Source organism: Lethenteron reissneri, chromosome 7, assembly GCF_015708825.2.
Source record: "Lethenteron reissneri isolate LAM-NWPU_2019-01 chromosome 7, ASM1570882v1, whole genome shotgun sequence".
NCBI classification, from domain to species: domain Eukaryota; kingdom Metazoa; phylum Chordata; class Hyperoartia; order Petromyzontiformes; family Petromyzontidae; genus Lethenteron; species Lethenteron reissneri.
The window spans coordinates 9,512,886-9,533,983 of record NC_083785.1 but is presented as its reverse complement, the minus strand read 5'-3'; the positions used below and the strand labels follow the sequence as shown (position 1 = coordinate 9,533,983).

General features: G+C 42.9%; 1 protein-coding gene across 4 annotated transcripts in view; it reads left to right on the top strand.

Moving 5' to 3' along the window:
• The window catches only part of LOC133357337 (zinc finger protein 385D-like), a 108,498-nt gene that overhangs the window by 48,725 nt on the left and 38,675 nt on the right, over positions 1 to 21,098 (top strand). The window lies entirely within an intron of this gene.

Sequence of the window (21,098 nt, the reverse complement as noted above, 5' to 3'; positions counted from 1 at the left end):
ATCAGAGTTGAAGCACTTTCATAAAATGTACTCCATTAGGCTAATGACATCTCGAAACAGGACACGACTGCAAAACGTTTTAGAAGGTATTCGTTAACCTTTGTTCATTCTCAGTGAACCTAATCTGATTATGTATTGTATTTTCTGGAAACCAGCAAGAGAGCGAGAGAGAGGACAGCAGGCAGCCGCACCACTTGGACACGTTCTCCACTGCCGGGAGAATAGACGTACTTTTGTTGCCCTTCCGAGTGGTAGGAAGAAATCACGCAAAGGCAGCGAGTGAACCAGATGGCCAAAGCAGCCCTGTCCCCTGGCCTGTGGCCTCTTATTCGCGGTTTAACTGTTTAAATGGTGCCATCTGCCATCACGCTTTATAAACTGTATGCACAATGCTTATTCCGGGATGCTTCAAGTAAACACTGAGGGCCAAAGGAAATATACAGGTGGATTAGCATTTTTGGGAAAGGGACCCAAACGTTTGATTTGAATCCAGGTAGTGGTGGGTGTTGTTTGCAGATTAATCCTACACTTCTGAGACCACATGACGGATTAAAGGCTAATTCCCCTATTTGGTAGGTTGCCAGTTGTGAGGAATGGATTCAGTTTGGGAAGGCAATGAGCTCACCTTTGTTTTATTTATCACCCACCGTGGGTTCTTCAGAGCGAGGAGACACAAAAGTGCGGGCGAAAACTCAAGTTTTCTGATGGGCTCAAACGAGACACACTTGGTGCAAAGTAATAAATAAAACACGAGGGGCACACCATTCTTACCTCAAGTTGGACTAATGCCTTGGTACTGGCTGTAGCCTATAAGAGTTGCAGAGGTGGCAGTATGGTCTGTAAAAAAGTTGCATATTTCCAAATTGCCGTTCCTGCTGTCCTCCAACCTGTACTTTCACTGCATTATGGCCACTTAGAAAAAAAGAACCAAAGACTACAATCTTGGCCGTCACGCATGCAAGTAGAAAAGTCACCTCGAGTGTTCACTGCAGCTTGACCAGTTGTGGCAATGGTCCAGTAATTGTAGGTTACATGGAGGAGGCACGAACGCCAGGTCCATGGCTGAACATTTTTCTTTTTGGCAGCAAGGGGGTGCAGGAATGGCTCTAGCCTGCATATTTGAGCCGAGCCGTAATTTGCTAAAACCCCATCATTGTATGAGTGGAAGCAACATCACAGAATGTAGCATCCTTCCAAAGAGAATGTTTATTCTGCTGCGGTGCCCATTTATGGGAATGCTGCCACGGTCGAATGGTTATCACACTAAATTAAATAACCTAGCAAAGTATCGAAATGTTATGTAAAACGACACAGAGAGTCGGTCAATTGTGTGTTGACCGACTCTCTGTGTCGTTTTACATAACATTTCGATACTTTGCTAGGTTATTTAATTTAGTGTGTTCTGTCTCCCTCTAAGCCTGCTTACCTTACTCCCCTCCCTTCGTACTCATTGACATGTAAATGTTTTCCCTACCCCCTCTCTGCCTCCGCCCCCCTCTGTCTATTTAAGGCCACCCCACAGAGACGATCACCTCTCTCTGTACCTGGGTTGCTCTCTCTATGTATCTTGGTGATATCTGTCTGCTTATATGTCTGTCTATAGTTTTCTGGTTATATTCTATGTCGCTCTTTCATTATACCTGATGATGATTGCTTGTGTTGCAATCGAAACGTCGTATGCTATTATTTAATTTATTATTTTATTTTTATACGTGACTTTACCGAAAAAAACAAAGAATAATTCCTGCAGTCACGAAAGCTCCAAAATTAAAATCGGCAAGCTTATTACATTTTCCCATCTTCCCCTACTCCTCCTCCACCCCTGTCCACCCAGCAGCAGTATAAATGAGACATCACAGTCAGTCGATCGGCACAGCAGGGTAAGGTTTTGGCACTCACATCTCTTCCAAGACGTGGGGCAAGCGTGGAAGAGGAGGCTAAAATAAGTTCAGGAGAGGTTCTCTAATGCAGTGAGTCCTCGAGCAGAGGTCCTTCTTACAGCAAGGGGCATGAGCAAAGAATTGCTGTACATTTGCATTATCTATTGTTAAGGAAGGCCACCATGCCTGTTCTTCTTTTGACAAAATTAACCATTTACGAAGACTGGCATGCTGGCCCCAAAGCACCGTCATTGTGTGCATCATTGCTTCTATGGCGTATGCCACTTTGTCTGTGTGGTATCGCATGAAGCTACATATTTCCAGCTGTGCAAAGGAACACTCTATACAAGCAGGCAGGACATGCGTGTATTCGCGTGTGCAGGTGTTGGTGCAACACGACATTGCAATTATAATGATGAACGCAAATAAGAGTAGGCTTTTTACCATTTCTGGCAATAAAACAGCTGCTCGCCCACCAATTAGATACCTATTGCGAGGCATCGGTTTCAAAGACAATGCATATATTATCAGAGCATGTTTTTTGCATGTTTTTGCCACAAGCATGTGTGGTTAATACAGACCTGATGCCTTGCAATAGGTATCTATCTGGTCTCTGAACATCTAAACACACTACTGTTTTATTGCCAGAACAGGTTAAGCCTATTATGATTTCTTCATCATTTTGATTCTGGCAAAAAGGTCCCATAGATATAATTCGCAATTATACTATTTTAAACGCAGGCGCTAGTGTTGCAGCCCCCATTAGCGAATGCTCTGTGTGTGCCCATACAGCCCCATGCAAATAGGCACGCACCAGGCATTACACACACCACCGCACACGTGTTTTAGTCGCCAAATCCCTTGCATTTAATTCCCAGTGTTGTAGACGCATAATTAGCCATTATTATGGGACAGGGTGGCACGGCAGTAACACTTGTGCCTCGCGGCAAGAAGCGTCTTGGTTTGATTCCAGAACGTGGCATCTTTCGGAGTGGAGTTTGTATGTTTTACCCTTGATTTGAAGCTTTCGTGACTGCAAGGATTCATACTCTTAGGTTTTTTCGGTAAAGTCACATAGGTAAAAAATAAAATTAAAATTAATAAAAGTAAAAAATCACGACGTTTCGGAGGCAACACAAGCTTCCGTCTTCAGGTGGAACCGTCACAGCACGATTGCATAACTTGATACAGCAATCGTGCTGTGACGGTTCCACCTGAAGACGGAAGCTTGTGTTGCCTCCGAAACCTCGTGATTTTTTATTTTACTTTCATTAATTTTACTTTTTTTTTACCTACGTGACTTTACCGAAAAAAACCTAAGAGTATGTTTTCCCCTTGGTCGCTTGGATTTTTATCCGGCTCTTCTGGTTTTTTCCCTCCACACTTATAGACACGAGTTTCGAGTTTTTGGCTGTTATAAATTCCCACGTGATAAGCCATTTCAATGAGCTATCATTTGTGGCCACGTGGTTTCTGAAAGAGATAAAAATAGCTCAGTGGGCCTTGCCTGGTAAAAAAAAAATATATCGTTTTAAAGGTTTGTTTGGTTTCTTCTCGTAGCTAACAAACATAACTATGTGATTGGTATTGGCTTAACATCCCAATGATGAAAATGTACCCCAAAAATATTCAATTGTGATTTAATGCATCAACATCGACCGCCCCCTCCCGACTGTGAAAACTTGGCAGGACCCTCCTGAAAATTAATTCTTGAGGCTCGGTGAGGTTTTCCTTGGTAAAGAAGCGTAATATTACTTGGCTCCTCACTGTATATTGTATATATATACTTTGGCATACTTTACTTGTAATGGTTGTCATTGTAATTTCTGTGGTCCATTTGACAAGCCAAAGATAAGCGTCCAAAATCCTATTCTGAAAGAAAACTCCTGGCCATCTCTCTATGTCTGTGAGATGCATTGCAGATTGCTTAACAATAACTATGTTTTATTCCACTGTGTCATTCCATTGCTCGATGAAACTCCGCTTTAGTCATGGGAGTTGTTTGACTATACTTCGCCACATTTATATATAATCATCAAAATTGTTTGGCCATTTTAAAAATGGCATGTTTTTTTTACCAAGCATCATATCTGAACGTTGATATTTTTACTCGTCATTTTTTCCCCTCCCCCCCCCCCTCCCTCGCAACAACCATGAAGGAAATGTCTTACCACAACGTCATCACGATCAGCCGAAGTGACAGCAAGAGGCACAAATGTATTTTGTGGTTGTAGGCGATATCTGTGATTGTGCTAGAGCGAGTAAATGAATCGGAATGTCTCTAAATTGTCTTCAGCAAGCATACATAACGGCAACATTAATAAAACAATCCTCACATTCGAGGTCATGAAGCCACGAGAAGAAAATCTATGCCAAATGATTATGTGAATGTGGCAGTAGGCAGATGTGCCTCTATAATGTAAGCTGCGTTAATGATTCAAATGCCGCTGTGTCCTGATGTGCCACAGATGTCCCTAAATTCTCTTTGTCTCAGTGGATCTAGAATTTGCTGTTGGGTTTCTAACCCCACTGGTATTGATTTTGAGGTTGCAGTTGTGTTCAAAGCCCATGGCCTTTTTAGTGATGCACCAGCAAGATACCTTTATGGAATATGAACTATAATCTCAAAGCAATTGTGCTTGCTGTTAAATCATTTACCTCTCACTCTGTCTTCTTTTGTGTGCACGAGTGGAGGGTATTCACGGAGACCTCGTGATCTAATATTGATTAACATCTCCATTGCAAAGTTGAAAGAGTATTTTAAGGAAAACCGTTTACTTAAACTTGATACACTGCCACAAAATAAAGGTATTTTTAACGCACTATTTCGATTTAATATTGGCACGAATATCAATGTGGTGAAATCAGACATTTTAGATCGTTTTTATTGTGCCCGAATGGAAAATTCCTTAAAACATATAGAAAATATGCAACATTGGTATTTCAAGACTTATTTACAACCTTTTAGATGCATATCGTGTTTAAACGAGCCACTGGGTTGTTTCAGTAATTGCTTCACATTCACCATTGTAGAAATCATTGTTTCGCCACTGAATAAAAAAAAACATGTTTTTTCCCCCCACCCCCCTCTTACTTAACAAAGACTAATCTGGAAACCGCTTAATTGGATCCCCTTTCGGATAAGCAATTGATAAATTAATTGCTTTCAAAAAGCCTCTAGAGTTGTGGCGGTGAATGTTGTGGGACTTGCATACGATATTCGCACATTGCACTTGGCAAACAAAATTCACAGCTGCGCTCATAACACTGAAACCCCCGAAGTGTCTGACAAATAGGTTTTGCGTAAAATGAGCTGGCAGAAAGGCACCTTGATATTGCTGCCTTTGCTTGCCCATGGTGTAAGGTGCCCTTAGCGGTAAGGTGGATGCAAGTCAATACGCTTAAAAAAACACAACGGTGCAGTGTTGAGTATTCGAAGGACTTGAGGCTTTTGCAGTTTGCATCTCCGTTTTCAGAAATATCAAGACAATCTCCTCTGTTCTTTGAGGTCGCTGATCGGCAGAAGACCGCGGGTTAATTAAAATTGATTTCGTGACACCTGCATGGCAATGTCAGATATGCTGGAACAAAAACAAAAGGGTCAAGCGTACAATGAACAAATGTGACCGAAATAAATAGTTCACTCGGCAACGGAAAGAATGAGCAATTGCAAAGGTTTATATCACAGCAGCCACCTGTCTGTATTCGAGAGGCTTTTTTTTGGGAGGGGGGTATGTATCTCTCTGTCTGAAGTGGCTGCTGCTTAGCTTAGTTTGATAATAAAAAAGATGCCACAGCAGAAGAGTTTTAAATGAATCGTGACCGTTGCTTAGCAGCCAGATTGGTCAAAGCAATTTCATCATAAAAGCCAATGGGCTGTGCGGGTCAGGTACTTTACATTTAAATGGCTCTACAGGTATTGTGCTATGCTACGAATTATTTTAATAATACAGCTGGCAATTATCGTAGCTGTATACATACAGTACGTCTTTGTGACAGCCTATGTATGCGGTTCATATACATGTGCGGAACAAAAATAATAGTTTAAGTACATATGATAAAATGCAATTGTTTGACACAAGCGAATAACGTGAATCAAAATTTTAAAAAGGCCCATTCGAATTTCTCAAAATATACACTGACAATTAAGAAGACGCATACCAAAAAATGCAGTTGTTTTTAAGAGCATGCTGTTTCTTCACGTCGGTAAAATATAAACGACCGCAGATGCCTATTAATGAATGATTGCGGTTCTCATTACGGAGGAACGGTGGGTAAATAACATGCAGTAGGGAAGGAGCCATTATATAATGTCCTGTATGTTGAACCTCTTTCGCACCGTACGTAGCGAACCGTGTCAATCGGAGGTGCGTTGGAAGGACGGCAAACTCCAAAGTGGTTAGCACACTGGACCTGAAACAAAGAGGTCACCAGATTTTTAAATAGCCCCCCGTCCCCGCTGCTGCCTCCATCATCTCTGTTCACTCAGCAGTGTAAACGGATACATCACAGGTAGGCGCTAGGCATGGTCCCGTGTGATGGTGTAAATTGTGGGTGCAACCCACCACTTCCGAGTTGTCTGGCCAACGTTGAAGAGTGAGCTAAAAATTAAAATAGTTTTGCCCTCTGGACGGGTGCCCCTACGGCTCTCTCCAGCGGAAGCTCTTCCGTAGGCGGTGGTGCGGGGCAAGACATTTCAGGGCCGCGTGGTGTCTCGAACAACGCAGCCCGTGGCTGGTGATGTCGCCGTTGCCCCCGTTATACTCGGCGAGCGGCGGCACGTCCACTAGTGGCAAGCGGTGGTAAACAACACGAGACAGAAAAAAAGAAAACAAAAAATCCACCGGGCACTGAACGGTGCAACAAAATCAAGCTCGTCCGCGCAAATTCTCCAATCTTCGCGTCGTTGCACTCCGCAAGCAATTCGAGCACAGGCTATGCGAGTAGATAAAACAACAACGGTAACAAAGAGCGGTCGTAATTGCTGCGAATGCAACAATTCATTGGTACAATCGCGGTATTAACGGGACGCAAAAATAATGAACGTTAATAGCTCGGCAATGCAATTTTTTTTTTTTCAATATCCGCATTTATTTTTACACGTAAATTATCGATGTAGCAGGATGGTGGGATTATAGGGTTGTCGTATTTTACCGGTAGCTTCTCCACCGGAATACGTTCGGACAAAGTGTCGAATCGTCCCTTGACCCCGGGCGCTGAAATGCCACCGTAAATTTGTGTGCGCTTGATTTGGACGGCGCTCTGAAGAAACAAATGAACAACCCCCCGATGTCTTTAGCCGCGTGCGTTGAGCGTCGAGCGTCGTTCCGCGAGAGGCGTTCTGGTGACCTTGCGCGGGGGAAAAAAGCACAGCGAGGGCATCTCACCAGTCTCATTATTTTAATGGTGGCCGAATAAAAAAAAACATTTTCTCAGAATTACACAAGTGTGTATTAAGTCTTGGTGAAATGTACACTGTAAGGATCACTCGGAATGAAATTATTTTCACTTATTTTTAATTAAAACTAATATTTGTACATCGTATTTCTTTTTTACCTCCACAATTTTTCCGGTATCATTGTTTTTGTTGCAATCTGTGTTGTAGCACGATGGATTGCAGCATAAGCAACTCTGGGCTCCAGGCAAATAATATCAGTGGGCGTTTCCAGCTTGCACCTGCTGGTGCGTTGTTGCATTAGCACAACATATTAAAAGGAATAACTTGAAAAACATGAATATATGGCATCCTATTGATACATACCTAAGCTGCTTCTCCATCGATTTTTGCGGTCGTGCTGTGTACGGCTCTCTGTTTTTAGGTCGAACCGCTTGCCGGTCAGTACGATGTCTGACGTTTCGCTCTCACTTCCGGAATAAGCTCCCAGCTTGTGGAGCGAAACTTACTTGCTTTTGTCCAGGTAATTACGTTTTTGTCCTACATTCTAAACGTGAATCAGTTGGAATTTTGGCAAACATCTGAACGCAGGATCCTCCTGCCAGATAAACACTGGTAGGACCACGGATTTTTTTTTTTATACAACTCGCGAAAACGTGCCGTGTTTTACATACACGTATTTATCGCTGTAGTTCCTGAAGCACAAATAAAAACGAAAGAACCCATGACTTATGAGTGTGATTGAGAAACCACACCTTTGTTGGTTATACGTGAATAAGGCATTAAATGCAGATTAGAAAATGCAATAATTTATGTAGTGGCTGTCTTTTGTCTTCTAATGAGCACTTGCATTATTTAATAATACTCCACGAACTCGTGTTAATTTTAAGATTTAGTTTTGGTTGTCTGTAATGATAGTAATAAAAACCCTCATTACATTATAATGATATGCTGTAGTGGGGAATTATGCCCAATTAATATATTTACATTAATATTTCTGATATGTATGAGCCCTTTAGTTGTTCTAGACTAATGTGATCGAGCAGTATTTTTGTTAAGAAAACAAACTGTGGACTGGTTCATCTTCTTGGTTCTTTCGGTAAAGTCACGTAGAATGGAAATAATGAAATAATAAAATAATACAAATAAAACATGATAAAATAATTCTCACGACGTTTCGGCCACAACACAAGCAGCCGTCCTCAAGTGAAGACCAGGTCTGTCGGGCAGACAGCGTCTGAATGAAACAATACCACGCTTGGAGCGTTTATGTAAGCTGGTCTTCACCTGAGGACGGCTGCTTGCGTTGTGGCCGAAACGTCGTGAGAATTATGTTATTATGTTTTATTTTTATTATTTTATTATTTCCATTCTACGTGACTTTACCGAAAGAACCAAGAAGATGAATCCCTGCAGTCACGAAAGCTTTAAATCGAAATTGTGGACTGGTTTTGACCGTGTGTCTCATACGCAGAATGAGGCATGTCAAGCATAATACCGCGTACTAAGTTCACACATTCAGCTGTGGATTTGCGGAATAATTGATTATTAGCGCGTTGCACAATGAACCAGTGGTTCACCATCACAAGCCCCACGCCCCTTGGCGCGGTGAGATCTGAACCGGACTTCACCATCTCGAAGTCGACTTCAAGCAATCCCCGATGCAATTGGGGCTCGTGACATTGTCACCAGCTGTCGCTGTTGTGAGTGACCTCTAGGAATATGGCGTTCTAATTAAGAACAACCTCGTCATGTTATTGGCCTTCCCGTGAAAGTGATAAAACTGCCTTATCTACTAACGGTAGGCATTTATAAAGAATACGAAACGAAACAATAAAGCACTCAAATGCTGTCCCCATGACCCTAATGTCCACAATACAAACCCCCCCCCCTTTGACAATGCCAAAAGCCTAGAGCGTGTAGACTGTGACCTGCTATTCATAATGAAGGTTTTTGGGTTCAATGATGACGGAAGCAGGTGGATGGCTTCACTATTCTGGCAAATCGCCCGATGATGCCGTATGTTATTACCAGCGAAACGTCGTTCTACTCAAATTGTAAATGTTGTGGATTCACTCTTCAACACGCCGGTGGGCTAAAGTAGTAACTATTTGCCGTTTTGTTTACGTGACAAATCCCTCACTGATTGGCCGTGTCGGGTGGTGGAGGGTCTCGACACATTTATACTTACGCGATCTAACCCAAAAACCTTTATCATGAATACTATTGGTCGCCAAAGCCTCCGTGCTATATTTGCACAGTGCGACCTTGCGTTGTGACGTCGTCATTACAGACATGGACGGTATTTTTTGTTTGACCATCCTGAATGGGTATCAAACGGCGTGGCTGCAATGCCAAGAAACTGCTAAATCGCAACGAAGGGGGGGGGACATCTCTCTCACTCGGACGCCTTCGCAACCGCCCCGAGACCTCCCCAAGGCACGCATCAGACCGCTGCGTCGCAGCTATTTCTGATACGAACAATTTAAAATGTTATCTTCGCGAGGCAATTGTACGTTGAAAGAATCGTTCTATTTAAATGTTCTTAAACACAACAAAACGACCCTCGTGGGCGAATCGCGTCTGGCCCCCCATGACTGAACGACACGGGTGTGTGGGGAGGGGAAGGGGCGGGCTTGGCAGTGAATTGAGTAAATTGAGCTATGAAATCATGACTCTTAATTTATATCGTGTCGGATTTCTTTCTAATGCATTTGTTTTTTTTTATAGAGGCAGTGAGGGCCCGATGCATCACGCTGTGACGCACGCGTGTACACACCGTCAGCATAAAGCCACACCTGTATTCAAAAGCGAGGGTGGGGATGGATAAGGAAAGATGGGAACGGGCACGCTGGCCCAAATCCACACAAGGGGTCCCAGCGAAGGTGGAAATTGTTACTTTTTTTTTAAGGGGGAATGGATAACAATGGGAAGACAGGGGGGATATAACCGAAACACAGCTGACATAAAGAAAAACACATAATGGGCCACCTAAACGAGCATTCTTTCTTTCCACCCCTGCGAACCCGGCTCCCGGTGTGGTTATGGCTCCTTATCCTCGGCCCCTGTCCCCCACCGACACTCAATCTCGCGTCTGTTTTTTGCAAAAAATCTGTTCGTCCCCTGGCCGTTCGTTCCGTTTAATTGTTCTGGCGCTGCATTTATCTCGCGTCTCCCTTGTTAAAAGAGGCTCGCCGCCGGTCGAAATGTTTTTTTGATATTTCAAAGATCATCGATTGATTGTGATTCATGCGACACACACACACACACGTGCTCCCCCCACCCTCCCACCTTCCCACAACCCCCCCATTGTGAGTTATCACCGCGACGTGTCCACGTGTCGTGTTTATCTGTATCGAGGCGCGTACAAACACCGCCCTTCGCGGCTCGTTGCAGCACGCACAAAGCAAGGTCGCCGTTGCACTGGTTGTTGCTTTAAATAATAAGAAGGAGCTGTGGGCGATGGAGGAGGCCGTGTGCTCGGTGGCAGATGACGGGGAGCTCTGCATGCTGATATGAGCTACCCGTCGGAGGCCGTCGGACTGCGAGAAGGGCTGCGTGCAGAACGAGAGAGAAGAGAGAGAGCGAGAGGTGGGGGTTTACATAAAGCAAAGTAAAAAAAAAATTACGAAATGATGAACGAAGCAAAGTGCCGACTACACCGAGCATCTTCTTGTTTCCACTGATCGTAAAAAAAAAGAAAATAAAAAACCCCAATAGACTTGCACTCCTTGGCGCCCTCCCTGTTTTGCGTCTCCACTCTCGCAAGAGGGAGCTCTGCTCCGCGTTCAATGAGAGAGGCAAAAATGGTTTATACGCCTCCGGTTGAGCGAGGGCCCAGCAGAACATTTGTAGTTGCAAACAAACCAAAAATAATCGCAGCCTCGCGAAAGATTCTTACTAATTTACGCAGACATTTTTTTTCTTTTTCTGAATGAGAAACGTCGATTTCGTGGAATGATGCTTATGAGTCGGCATCGAGACATTTTTTGCACATACTCTTAGTTTTTTCGGTAAAGTCACGTAGGTACATTTTTTAAAATTAAAATTAATAAAAATAAAATAATATAAATCACGACGTTTCGGAGGCAACACAAGTCTCCGTCATCAAGTGTGTGTTGCCTCCGAAACGTCGTGATTTTTTATTATTTTATTTTTTATTAATTTTAATTTCATTTTTTTACCTACGTGACTTTACCGATAAAACTAAGAGTATGACTCCTTGCAGTCACGAAAGCTTCAAATCTATATTTTTTTGCACAGTTTCAAAGATGAACAAATAACAGCCGCCGCTGTTGTGTCATTACATCTACACCAAGGTTAGGGTAGCCATGAAGGATGTAATATCTGTGGTTGGCTTGCATGAACAATGAGTTACTGAGAAATAACAGGTTTCTTTTTTCTTTCCATGTGTGTAATAGTCTCATTAACTGCTGGGTATAGGGCATAGGTTAATGAGTGAATTAATATGCAAGTGAGAGTTACCAATTAACAGCGTAGACTTTAGAAATAATACTCATGCACTTCTCTTTATAATGTATGAACGTTAATATGTTCATACTGTCGTGTGCGTGGTTTATAAAATCACCTTAGGTGGCTACCCCACATTATTTTCTGAGATTCCTTCTTATAAAAGGTATGAAATGCACAGGATTCTGTCGTACCAAACTTTCGATTATATATATATGAATATATTAATATGTACTGTATTTATATGTAATGTATGTTGATTAAGACGTTTGCTGAGTACTGAGAGGTGAACGTGTAAGAAGTGCGTGATATATAATTCTGACATTTCCAGGAGACCAACATCAAAAAATATCTAATTATTGGCCGCCACTGTTTAAAAATATATAGAAATTGCAGTGCGTTGAATTTTCCTCGTGAATTTTAATACGACACATGAACGGGACCTTTTTTTTGCCAGTATCAAAATAATGAAAACAACAACAATATAAGAATGGGCGTTTTAACTCCATTCTGGCAAAAAAACCCCAGGCGTCAAGACCATTCAAACACCAAACAGATATACCCGTTAAAGCACGCCTTTAAAAAACAAAAATCATAATTTGACTCCGGTTGCAGTTTGCAGAGCGCCCGTGTGGTGGCGCTGTGGCGCTGCCGTTTTAAATCGCTGCCAAACGCTCGTCCTGCAACGAGGGGGCCAGTGGTGATGATGCCCATTGCGACCAGATGAGCACCACGAGCCAGAGGTCGCAACCGGGTACCCGATACCCGTACCCTACCCGATACCCGGCTACCCGTACCCGGCCAGGTACGGGTACGGGTATCCATTTGCAGAGGTGTGGACTCGAGTCATGTGACTTGGACTCGAGTCAGACTCGAGTCATGAATTTGATGACTTCAGACTCGACTTGGACTTGCATAACAATGACTTTGTCCCACCTCTGAGGTGTGGACTCGAGTCATGTGACTTGGACTCGAGTCAGACTCGAGTCATGAATTTGATGACTTCAGACTCGACTTGGACTTGCATAACAATGACTTTGTCCCACCTCTGAGGTGTGGACTCGAGTCATGTGACTTGGACTCGAGTCAGACTCGAGTCATGAATTTGATGACTTCAGACTCGACTTGGACTTGCATAACAATGACTTTGTCCCACCTCTGAGGTGTGGACTCGAGTCATGTGACTTGGACTCGAGTCAGACTCGAGTCATGAATTTGATGACTTCAGACTCGACTTGGACTTGCATAACAATGACTTTGTCCCACCTCTGTCCATTTGCGACCCTGGTGCGGCCGGGTACGGGTACGGGTAAGGAATCAAAACCCGTTTGCGACCTCTGCCACGAGCCAAACCGTGGAAATGTAGTCGAGGACTGTGTCATCGTGGGCCGTTGCGCGCTCGGCTGGTCTTTTTTTTTTAGAGGTTCGAATTTTAATTGTTGCTATGATTATTGATATGCGCAAATTGTTACGTCTTATATGCAACGTGATTAAATCGTCGCTCTGAAATCTTGCTTGTTAAAAGTCGGAACCATCGTACCACTGTTTTTGTTTTATACAATTACATATATTATCAGCCACGGCCAAAACAACTGCTGGTTAGGAGTTAAAACGGCCATTCTTATTTTTGTTGTTGTTTTCATCATTTTTATACTGGCAAAAAAGTCCCATAGATGTATCGTATTAAAATTCACGAGGGAAATTCAACGCACTGCTATTTATATATATATATATAAAAAAACAAGTTGGGGGCAATAATAATCAATATGTGTTCATGTTTGTTTCCTGGAAATGCCAGAATTATATTTAACTCCATACGATCCTGCAATATAATCACCCAGCACCCGCACATGATCCGATTTCATCCCTCCATCTCTATCAGTGGTCGTCCTCTCAGACGCTTTCCATTCCGTGGGCGGAACGCATATATATCACCCGACTCGAAACATAATTGTCATTAAAATTTGATTTGAAGCTTTCGTGACTGCAGGAATTACTCTTTGGTTCTTTCGGTAAAGTCACGTAGAAAGAAAATAAATTAACTAATAGAATACGCCGTTTCGATTGCAACACAAGCAATCGTCATCAGGTAGCAAATAAACCTAGTGAACTTAGAAATACAATGCAATCCAACACAGAGAGTCGGCTAACACAACAGTCAGCACCTCACCTGGTTGATTACGTTCTTCCAAAGATTACTAAATTTGAGAGAGAGACAAAACACAGACACAGACAGACACACACAAGCAGAGAGAGACAACACAGAGACACACAGAGAGAGACACACAACATAGACACACAATGACGAGTTATCATTACACCCAAAATAATTTTAACGAAAAACAATAATGTTTTACATCTGTGATGTACCTAACAGCACGTGCCACTGTTTTGTAGATCATGTTGCAAATAACATGTGCAGTTCATGATTATTTTAGAATTACATTTTTGTTATATATCCTTTTTTTACTTTGGGAGCTCTTGATAGTAACCTAGCGATGTTACTTATCGAAGCTGCACTCCGTTTTGGTGGTTTCTCAATTCTGCACGTGGTCCAAACCAACCCGTGCCTCCGATGTAAACCATCGCAAGCACCGTGCGTACATTGCACCAGGCAACACATTTTGGTCTCAGTTGACCTACGAGATGCCAGCAGGCTCAGGTACCACTTGGCCAACGATCTGTGCCATGGCTGGTTAGTCACACACTCGTCACGCAGTTCGTAACTTTACACAAGGTGCGCACCCGTACGTTGAACTTTGTTTCGCACCGTGCTAATCTGAGTTGTGGGGTGGAAGAGACAAAACAACAAACTAAACACAAAAAATGTGTTCTATAGAAAAGAGTTTTCCAATCTAGATTTAAAAGAGCATAGCTCCTACAAACTATTGTACTCCCTACATTACACAAATATCCCCCGGATAGCTTTAACATACTGGCTGGGCAAGTGCTGTCAGCATGTAGCAACTGTGAAGGCCGCCACTGGACACGAGGGGGTGGGTGACCAGCACCACGCCCGGCCGCCTTTGTCTCCAAGGTGGCTATGTTTACATAGCAATAGCTACTCATTTGAGGCTGAGTCGACGAGACAGGGAGGCTCAGGACCGGTTCAGATAATCGTCACTGGTGGTGGCCATGAGCGGGAATCGAACCCGGGTGGCCGGGTTCGTAGCGCAGTGCGCATTAACAAAGACAAAGCTCCCCTGCATAGCCTTAACAGACTGTTCGGGCAAGTGCCTGTTAGCGATCACATACGAAGACATGAACACATTTATATAGACACATACATAACCATTTTCACAGCCATCGAATCGGCTATTTAATAAGGCAAATGGTAGAGATAGTTGGGGAAGAAAAGCAGCTCTGCACGATGTACCTGGTGACTCGAGTTCGATTCCTGGCCCTGGCTTATAACAGTCGGTGTGAAGTCGCATCTCAATCTTGTCCTGGTTTCTCATTCGCCAACCTACACTGGAAAAAAACAACAATCTCCCACGATGACGCAACATGCAGAGGCATTCATGCAGCAGTGGATTGACAAGGTCTGTAAATTACTACGAGATATTATACAAAATATATTATTATTATGAAAGTGAAGGACCCTTTTTTCTGTGTGGACTTTCACTAGCGATCTCGGGCGTTGCTATTATCAAATCATCCTGTCTCAGCCATCTTTTTACTTTGTTTAATCTCTCCCTTGGCGGTTTAGTAATCTGCTGCCTTTAATTGTTGAATGTGTGTATGTGGTAGTAGTGCACTAACTTGTGGATTACGCTTTAAACCCGGCGACTTACATTTGATTACTGGACGCAGCGCACATTAGCCGTGCTTCTGTTCTGTAGCCTTCTTGAGGTCATCTCAGCCTCACGGGTTGTGAGTGTATTACAAAGGGGTACGTAATGGTGTGGGTTGAAGAATTAAGGCTTGGTGGATCCTCAGTAGTTGCAGCAGCGGTAGCAGGAACAGCATCATCATCATTGCGGTCTGCATCATCTTTATTATATGAATTTATCATTATCACAATCATCATCATCAATATCACATTCATTGATCATTACAATCATTGTCATTATTATCATTCGAACTATGTCTTCATCTTCTTGGTTCTTTCGGTAAAGTCACGTAGAAGGGAAATAGTAAAATAATAAAAATAAAACATAATATTTATAATGTTTTATTTTATTATTTTATTATTTCCCTTCTACGTGACTTTACCGAAAGAACCAAGAAGATGAATCCCTGCAGTCACGAAAGCTTTAATCGAAATTTATGTCTTCATCATTATCGTTATCGCCTTTCCCATCTTTAACGTCGTCGTCTTCATCATCGTTATTTTTAAGCAGCGCAAAGCAGTCTTTGGCTTAGCCCTACAAATCTGAACCCCCATTGAATGGTGGAGAAAGTCTCGCACACGCAATGAGCGTGCTACGTGTGTGAGAGATAGACAGAGGCTGATTGTCATTTCCGTCTGTTAATGCCGAGCGTGTCAGCATGAAGCAAGCATGGTCCATATCCTCATCATCATTCCCCCAGCTACCGATCGGCTGCAGAATCTTGTTTGTGGATTAAGGGCCCACTCATTGCACGTGACGATTTTGGTGGAATTGCTTTTTTGGAAATTACAGATGACAACGGACAAACTCGTCGCAAAATCGCACCCATGGCCCTAACGCTTAGAGCCCTAAAATTGCGTGCGAGAATTGTATATTACAATTGTGTAGCTTCGTACGGTTGCGCTGTATAGCTTTCCGATATTTTTCGAGTTGTACCAAAATGTATTCAGCATTTTGTGCATCGCTGAGAGCTGCTTCAGGAATTGAACTGAAGAAGCTATCATCGCGTGGTTCAAGTTCATTTATTAGGTATAGCCCTGTGAGCCATTCGGCTCTTGAATCGGGTGCAACCGCAACAAACAAAAAACAAAAACATGAACAAGAAAACATCTTAAAGTGACTATGTGCAAACAGAAAATCCAAGAAAAGACTGCAAAATATTGCAGAAAAAGCACCGTACACCAACACTGTGCAAAAATCCCAGTGGGATGCAAGTCAAACAACAACACGACAACTTAGATTAAGGCCATCAGTCTAACTCTGTACTACAACAACCAAACATGACCAAACCAAAAACTTTTAGAAAATCACCAAAATAAAGCCATAAAAGCAATGAAACAGGTGATCATAGGAACTGTGACCGAATTTTCACAATAAACGACGAAAACAACATGTATTACCAAAACCCTGCAGCCATAGCTGGCTGCATGAGTCACTCCACAACAGCAGGAGCATCAGTCTGAGTGTCAACATTTTTCAATGCACCTTTAAGATCAGCACACTAAATCAAAACACAAGATCATACTTTGCAGCGATCATCCGGAGCGAAACATTGTATTTGAGGCCACTGAATTGCAGTGGCAGCTAGGGGTGTACAACTCCTCTAGAGCAGTTATGAGTGAAGATCTGATAGGTAGTGCGAAACGTCGAACGTCATGTCGAACGAGACCTGGACATTGTGTGTTGTTAAAGAAGGTCTATTGTCGAGACCTGAGAGATGCTATTAATAGCCAAAATATATTTCGGTTGTATGGATATATGTTCAAATTCTTTCACACTTCACGTAGCCAACCGTACTAATCGGAGGTGTGGTTTGCTGCTGAATCAATGTTTCATGTCGATGGTCGTTGGTTAGGCATCAAGTAGAGCATTGCACAATTGCATTCTGTTTTACAGTTGTGTGTTGTTTGTGTGAAATATTTAACTTTTAAATTACCAAAAACAACCGCCCACCACATGTTAATTAGTTTTAATCCAGAAAAAACAAGATCCAATCAAACATATATTGGATTGTGCCCATGGTGTGTTTACAATCTCACAGCTATTTATTTATCCATTTGCAAGATATTACGGCTGTAAACAAAAAAATCCCGGTGCAAGAATGCGAAATAACAGTTCAAGGGGAAAAAAAAACACAACACATCATCTCACCGGGGAGTCAGAGTCCACATTGTTTGATAATACCAAAGGTCAAACTTTAATGAGTCATGTTTTGTACTTCACAAAATAGTGGCTTGCGATTATGTCTTTCTTCCGCCGATTGATGTACACGCGGGTTCATTTAAACGTGGGCTCCTTGAAAGTGCATTTTGATTTGACTCACCGTGTATAGTTCTGACTCGAGAGTTATCCGTGGTGATGGTGTTTTTTTGTCCTGCGCTTTGGGTAACTCGCTACGGAGAGAGAGACACGGAGCCTTGCGCGCAGGCCTCATTACAATAGAAGCCACTAAAGAATGCAAGACCCTCGCTAAATAATTCATGAACCGTCTGTCGAGGTCAGCATGGCAATCAAAAAGTCACCTGCAATTTCATACAATGGTGTCAAATATAAAGCTATCCATATTAAATATCTCGTTGATTACATTCTAATAGTGATTTTGACATGCACAAGCGAGCTTAATGGTGATGCGCGATGGTTTTTTTTTGCTATTGTCACCCTTTGTTTTATTGATGCATCATTTTCATAAGCGATGACTGCTGCATGCATGAATAGCGGGGGGGGGGGGGGGGTAACCTACTTCAATGAACATACAAATCCAATAGTGCCGCATATTTTATTTTTCATTGCCTCCCGTTCCTCGGTAAACTATGAATGTTTTCAGAGCCGCAACATCTGATCCACTCGGGGGGGTTTATAAACGTGAAATGAAATACTCTCCGCTGTCATTGTTTCGCCTTTTTTTGTTGTTGCTAGGGACGTGTGGCTGTATAGCGTATCTCTGAACTGTGTTACCACCTTGGCCACAGACACAGTTGTCTGACTCCAAATTAAATTTATGGGCCACATTGGGTGATGCGAGACGCACAGAAACAACGGCTTTGAATGTACGCAGGAGCGACGCTTTGCTGTGTAAACCCTCAGATGCCGGATTCTGTCATAATCCGTGAAAGAAGCAACCAACACCGAATATGACTTTTTTATTTTCTTGACGGCCGTGTAATCCTGTGCAATAACCCGCCCCCCTCCCCTCGGGGTTAATGCTTAAATCTGTAGAACACCAGCAGGTCTCCCGACGAGTGGAAAATAAGCGCAGGATGCACGCGTAGCGAACACGTGGCATTAATTCTCTGACAACTACACCCGCCGAGAATCCTGCAGGGATTCCAAATAGATGTGTAGATTGTTGGATAACCTGTCTATTGCTGGGAAGCACCGGCCACGTTTCACAAGTTGCTTCTTTCCCCCTTTCAACTGTTGTTCGCTAATGTTAAGCGTGGATCTAATTTCTTAGAAATGTGGATTCAAGGTAAATTTCCACGTAATCCACTTCGTTGAAAGAGCTGCCTCGTCGTGATTGTCATGCTAATTTAATAGCTAAGTATTCAGCATGTGTCATTCTGGTTGAGTTGTGCAATTGATGGGAGCACGTGACTTGCAATTGGAGTTTGTAAGTTCAATCGCCAGTCGGGAACTCAGTGCATCATGCCTCTGGGGTCAACACAAATGCATACCACTTCGCGGGCAGACAGCAGTAGCTTTACAATTAAGGTAAACTCACCCCCCCCCATCCCCTGCTACAGGAATTATTTAAGCAGAAATTGAGCACCTCCCAAACTTTGCCTTTAAGAGTTTAGTGGTGCGGTTGTATATGGAGAGCGTGCATTGCATTGGTACAGATGTGTGAGTTGTAACAAGTCGTCTTTGTGACAACGTGTTTTCTATCTCGATGGCCAAGAGCTGCTGGCAGAAAGCTCGAGTAGCATCCCCGACAGAAACAAAACCACATTAAACCTCGACCATGAGCTATATATTGATATATTCCATGTATTTATAATGGAGACAAAAAAAACACATGGATTGGGGAACGATCAGAAGTCGGACACCATATTGACTATAGAGGAAATGAAATTGGCTTGGGTGAAGACGCTTCATGAGAAGGGATCATGGATGAAATTAGTGATAGCATGACAGCCAAATGAGAGAATATTCCCCGGAGGATTAAACTATGTATATTTATTTATTTTACTAGGTAAGTCCCACTGCGCTATATAGCTATTTTTCAGAAGCGACATGGCCACAAATAATAGCTCAACAAAGTTGCTTATCGCGCGTGGAAATCTATGAGCAGCCACATACCTTTAAACGCGTTATGTTGATTCTAAATGTGGAGGGAAAACCCGGAGGACCCGGAGGACACGGAGAAAAATCCACGCGACCACAGAGAGAGAGACACTCAAATATCAAATACACAGCAGACGTCAGGGTCGGGATTGAACCCACGACCTCCTGAATACCACACGAGATAATTAACATTTCCTAGCCACCGTGGATGGTCACTGCAGAGATGGAGAAATGGGGTCAGTACCTGTGCAGGAGTGAGATGGACTGTGGCATTGCAGGAATTCGAATGGTAGTGGAGCGAGGAAGCTTCCTTCAAGTAGTGGACAGACAGTGGCCTATACGAATGGCTATACATGTGTCAAAACTGTACGTGCAAGGGTTTGCCTTTTCAAAGATTCGATTAACCGTTCCGATTTTGTGGCGAGGATACAATTCAATTATCGATTGATTCAGTTTTTGTTGTTTCGATTTTCAAGTATGTAGCAACACAAATATGCAACGCTGCTGTTGACTGTGATGGGCATGCACGAATATAAGTAAATAAACACCACGAGATGGTCAATCATGTGAATGTAGCAGCCTCTAGTGCATGAAAATATTTTTTGGGTTAGATCGCGTTAATATAAATGTGTCGTTCAACCCGCCATCATCCGACACAGCCAATTAGTAAGGTTTGTTACTTAACATCTGGCTATCGCCTGATGAGGCTGGTTGTAATTACTGGCGGAACGTCGTTACTCGAATTGTAAATGCTGTGAGATTTACTCTCCAACACACCAATGTGCTGCACTGGCAACGAATTGGCATTTTTTTTTACGTGACAAACTCCACCTATTGGCCGTGTCGGGTGGTGGCGGGTTTAACGACACATTCACATTTACGCGATCGAACCCAAAAACAACCTCTATTATGGATAATATTGGTCGCGAAAGCCCTACCACGTGTTTAAATTGGATGAAAAGCATCGCGCAAACCACGCTTAACGTGCAACGGTGCACGAATCGAAACAAAATCTAAATTATGACGCGCGCAACTTAAGAAACGGAGCGCATATCGTCCGCCAAGTCAGGCTCACGCTTAGGCCTTCGATCTTACGATTTGCCGCTTTTGTATCTCGAGAGTAAGGAACGCGGACGAATGAGACACAGAGAGACGGCAGAATATCAGGGGGAATGTAATGTGTTGCCTTCACACGGGCTTTGTCTCGTAGATTGATGACATTTCTATCAGATAATT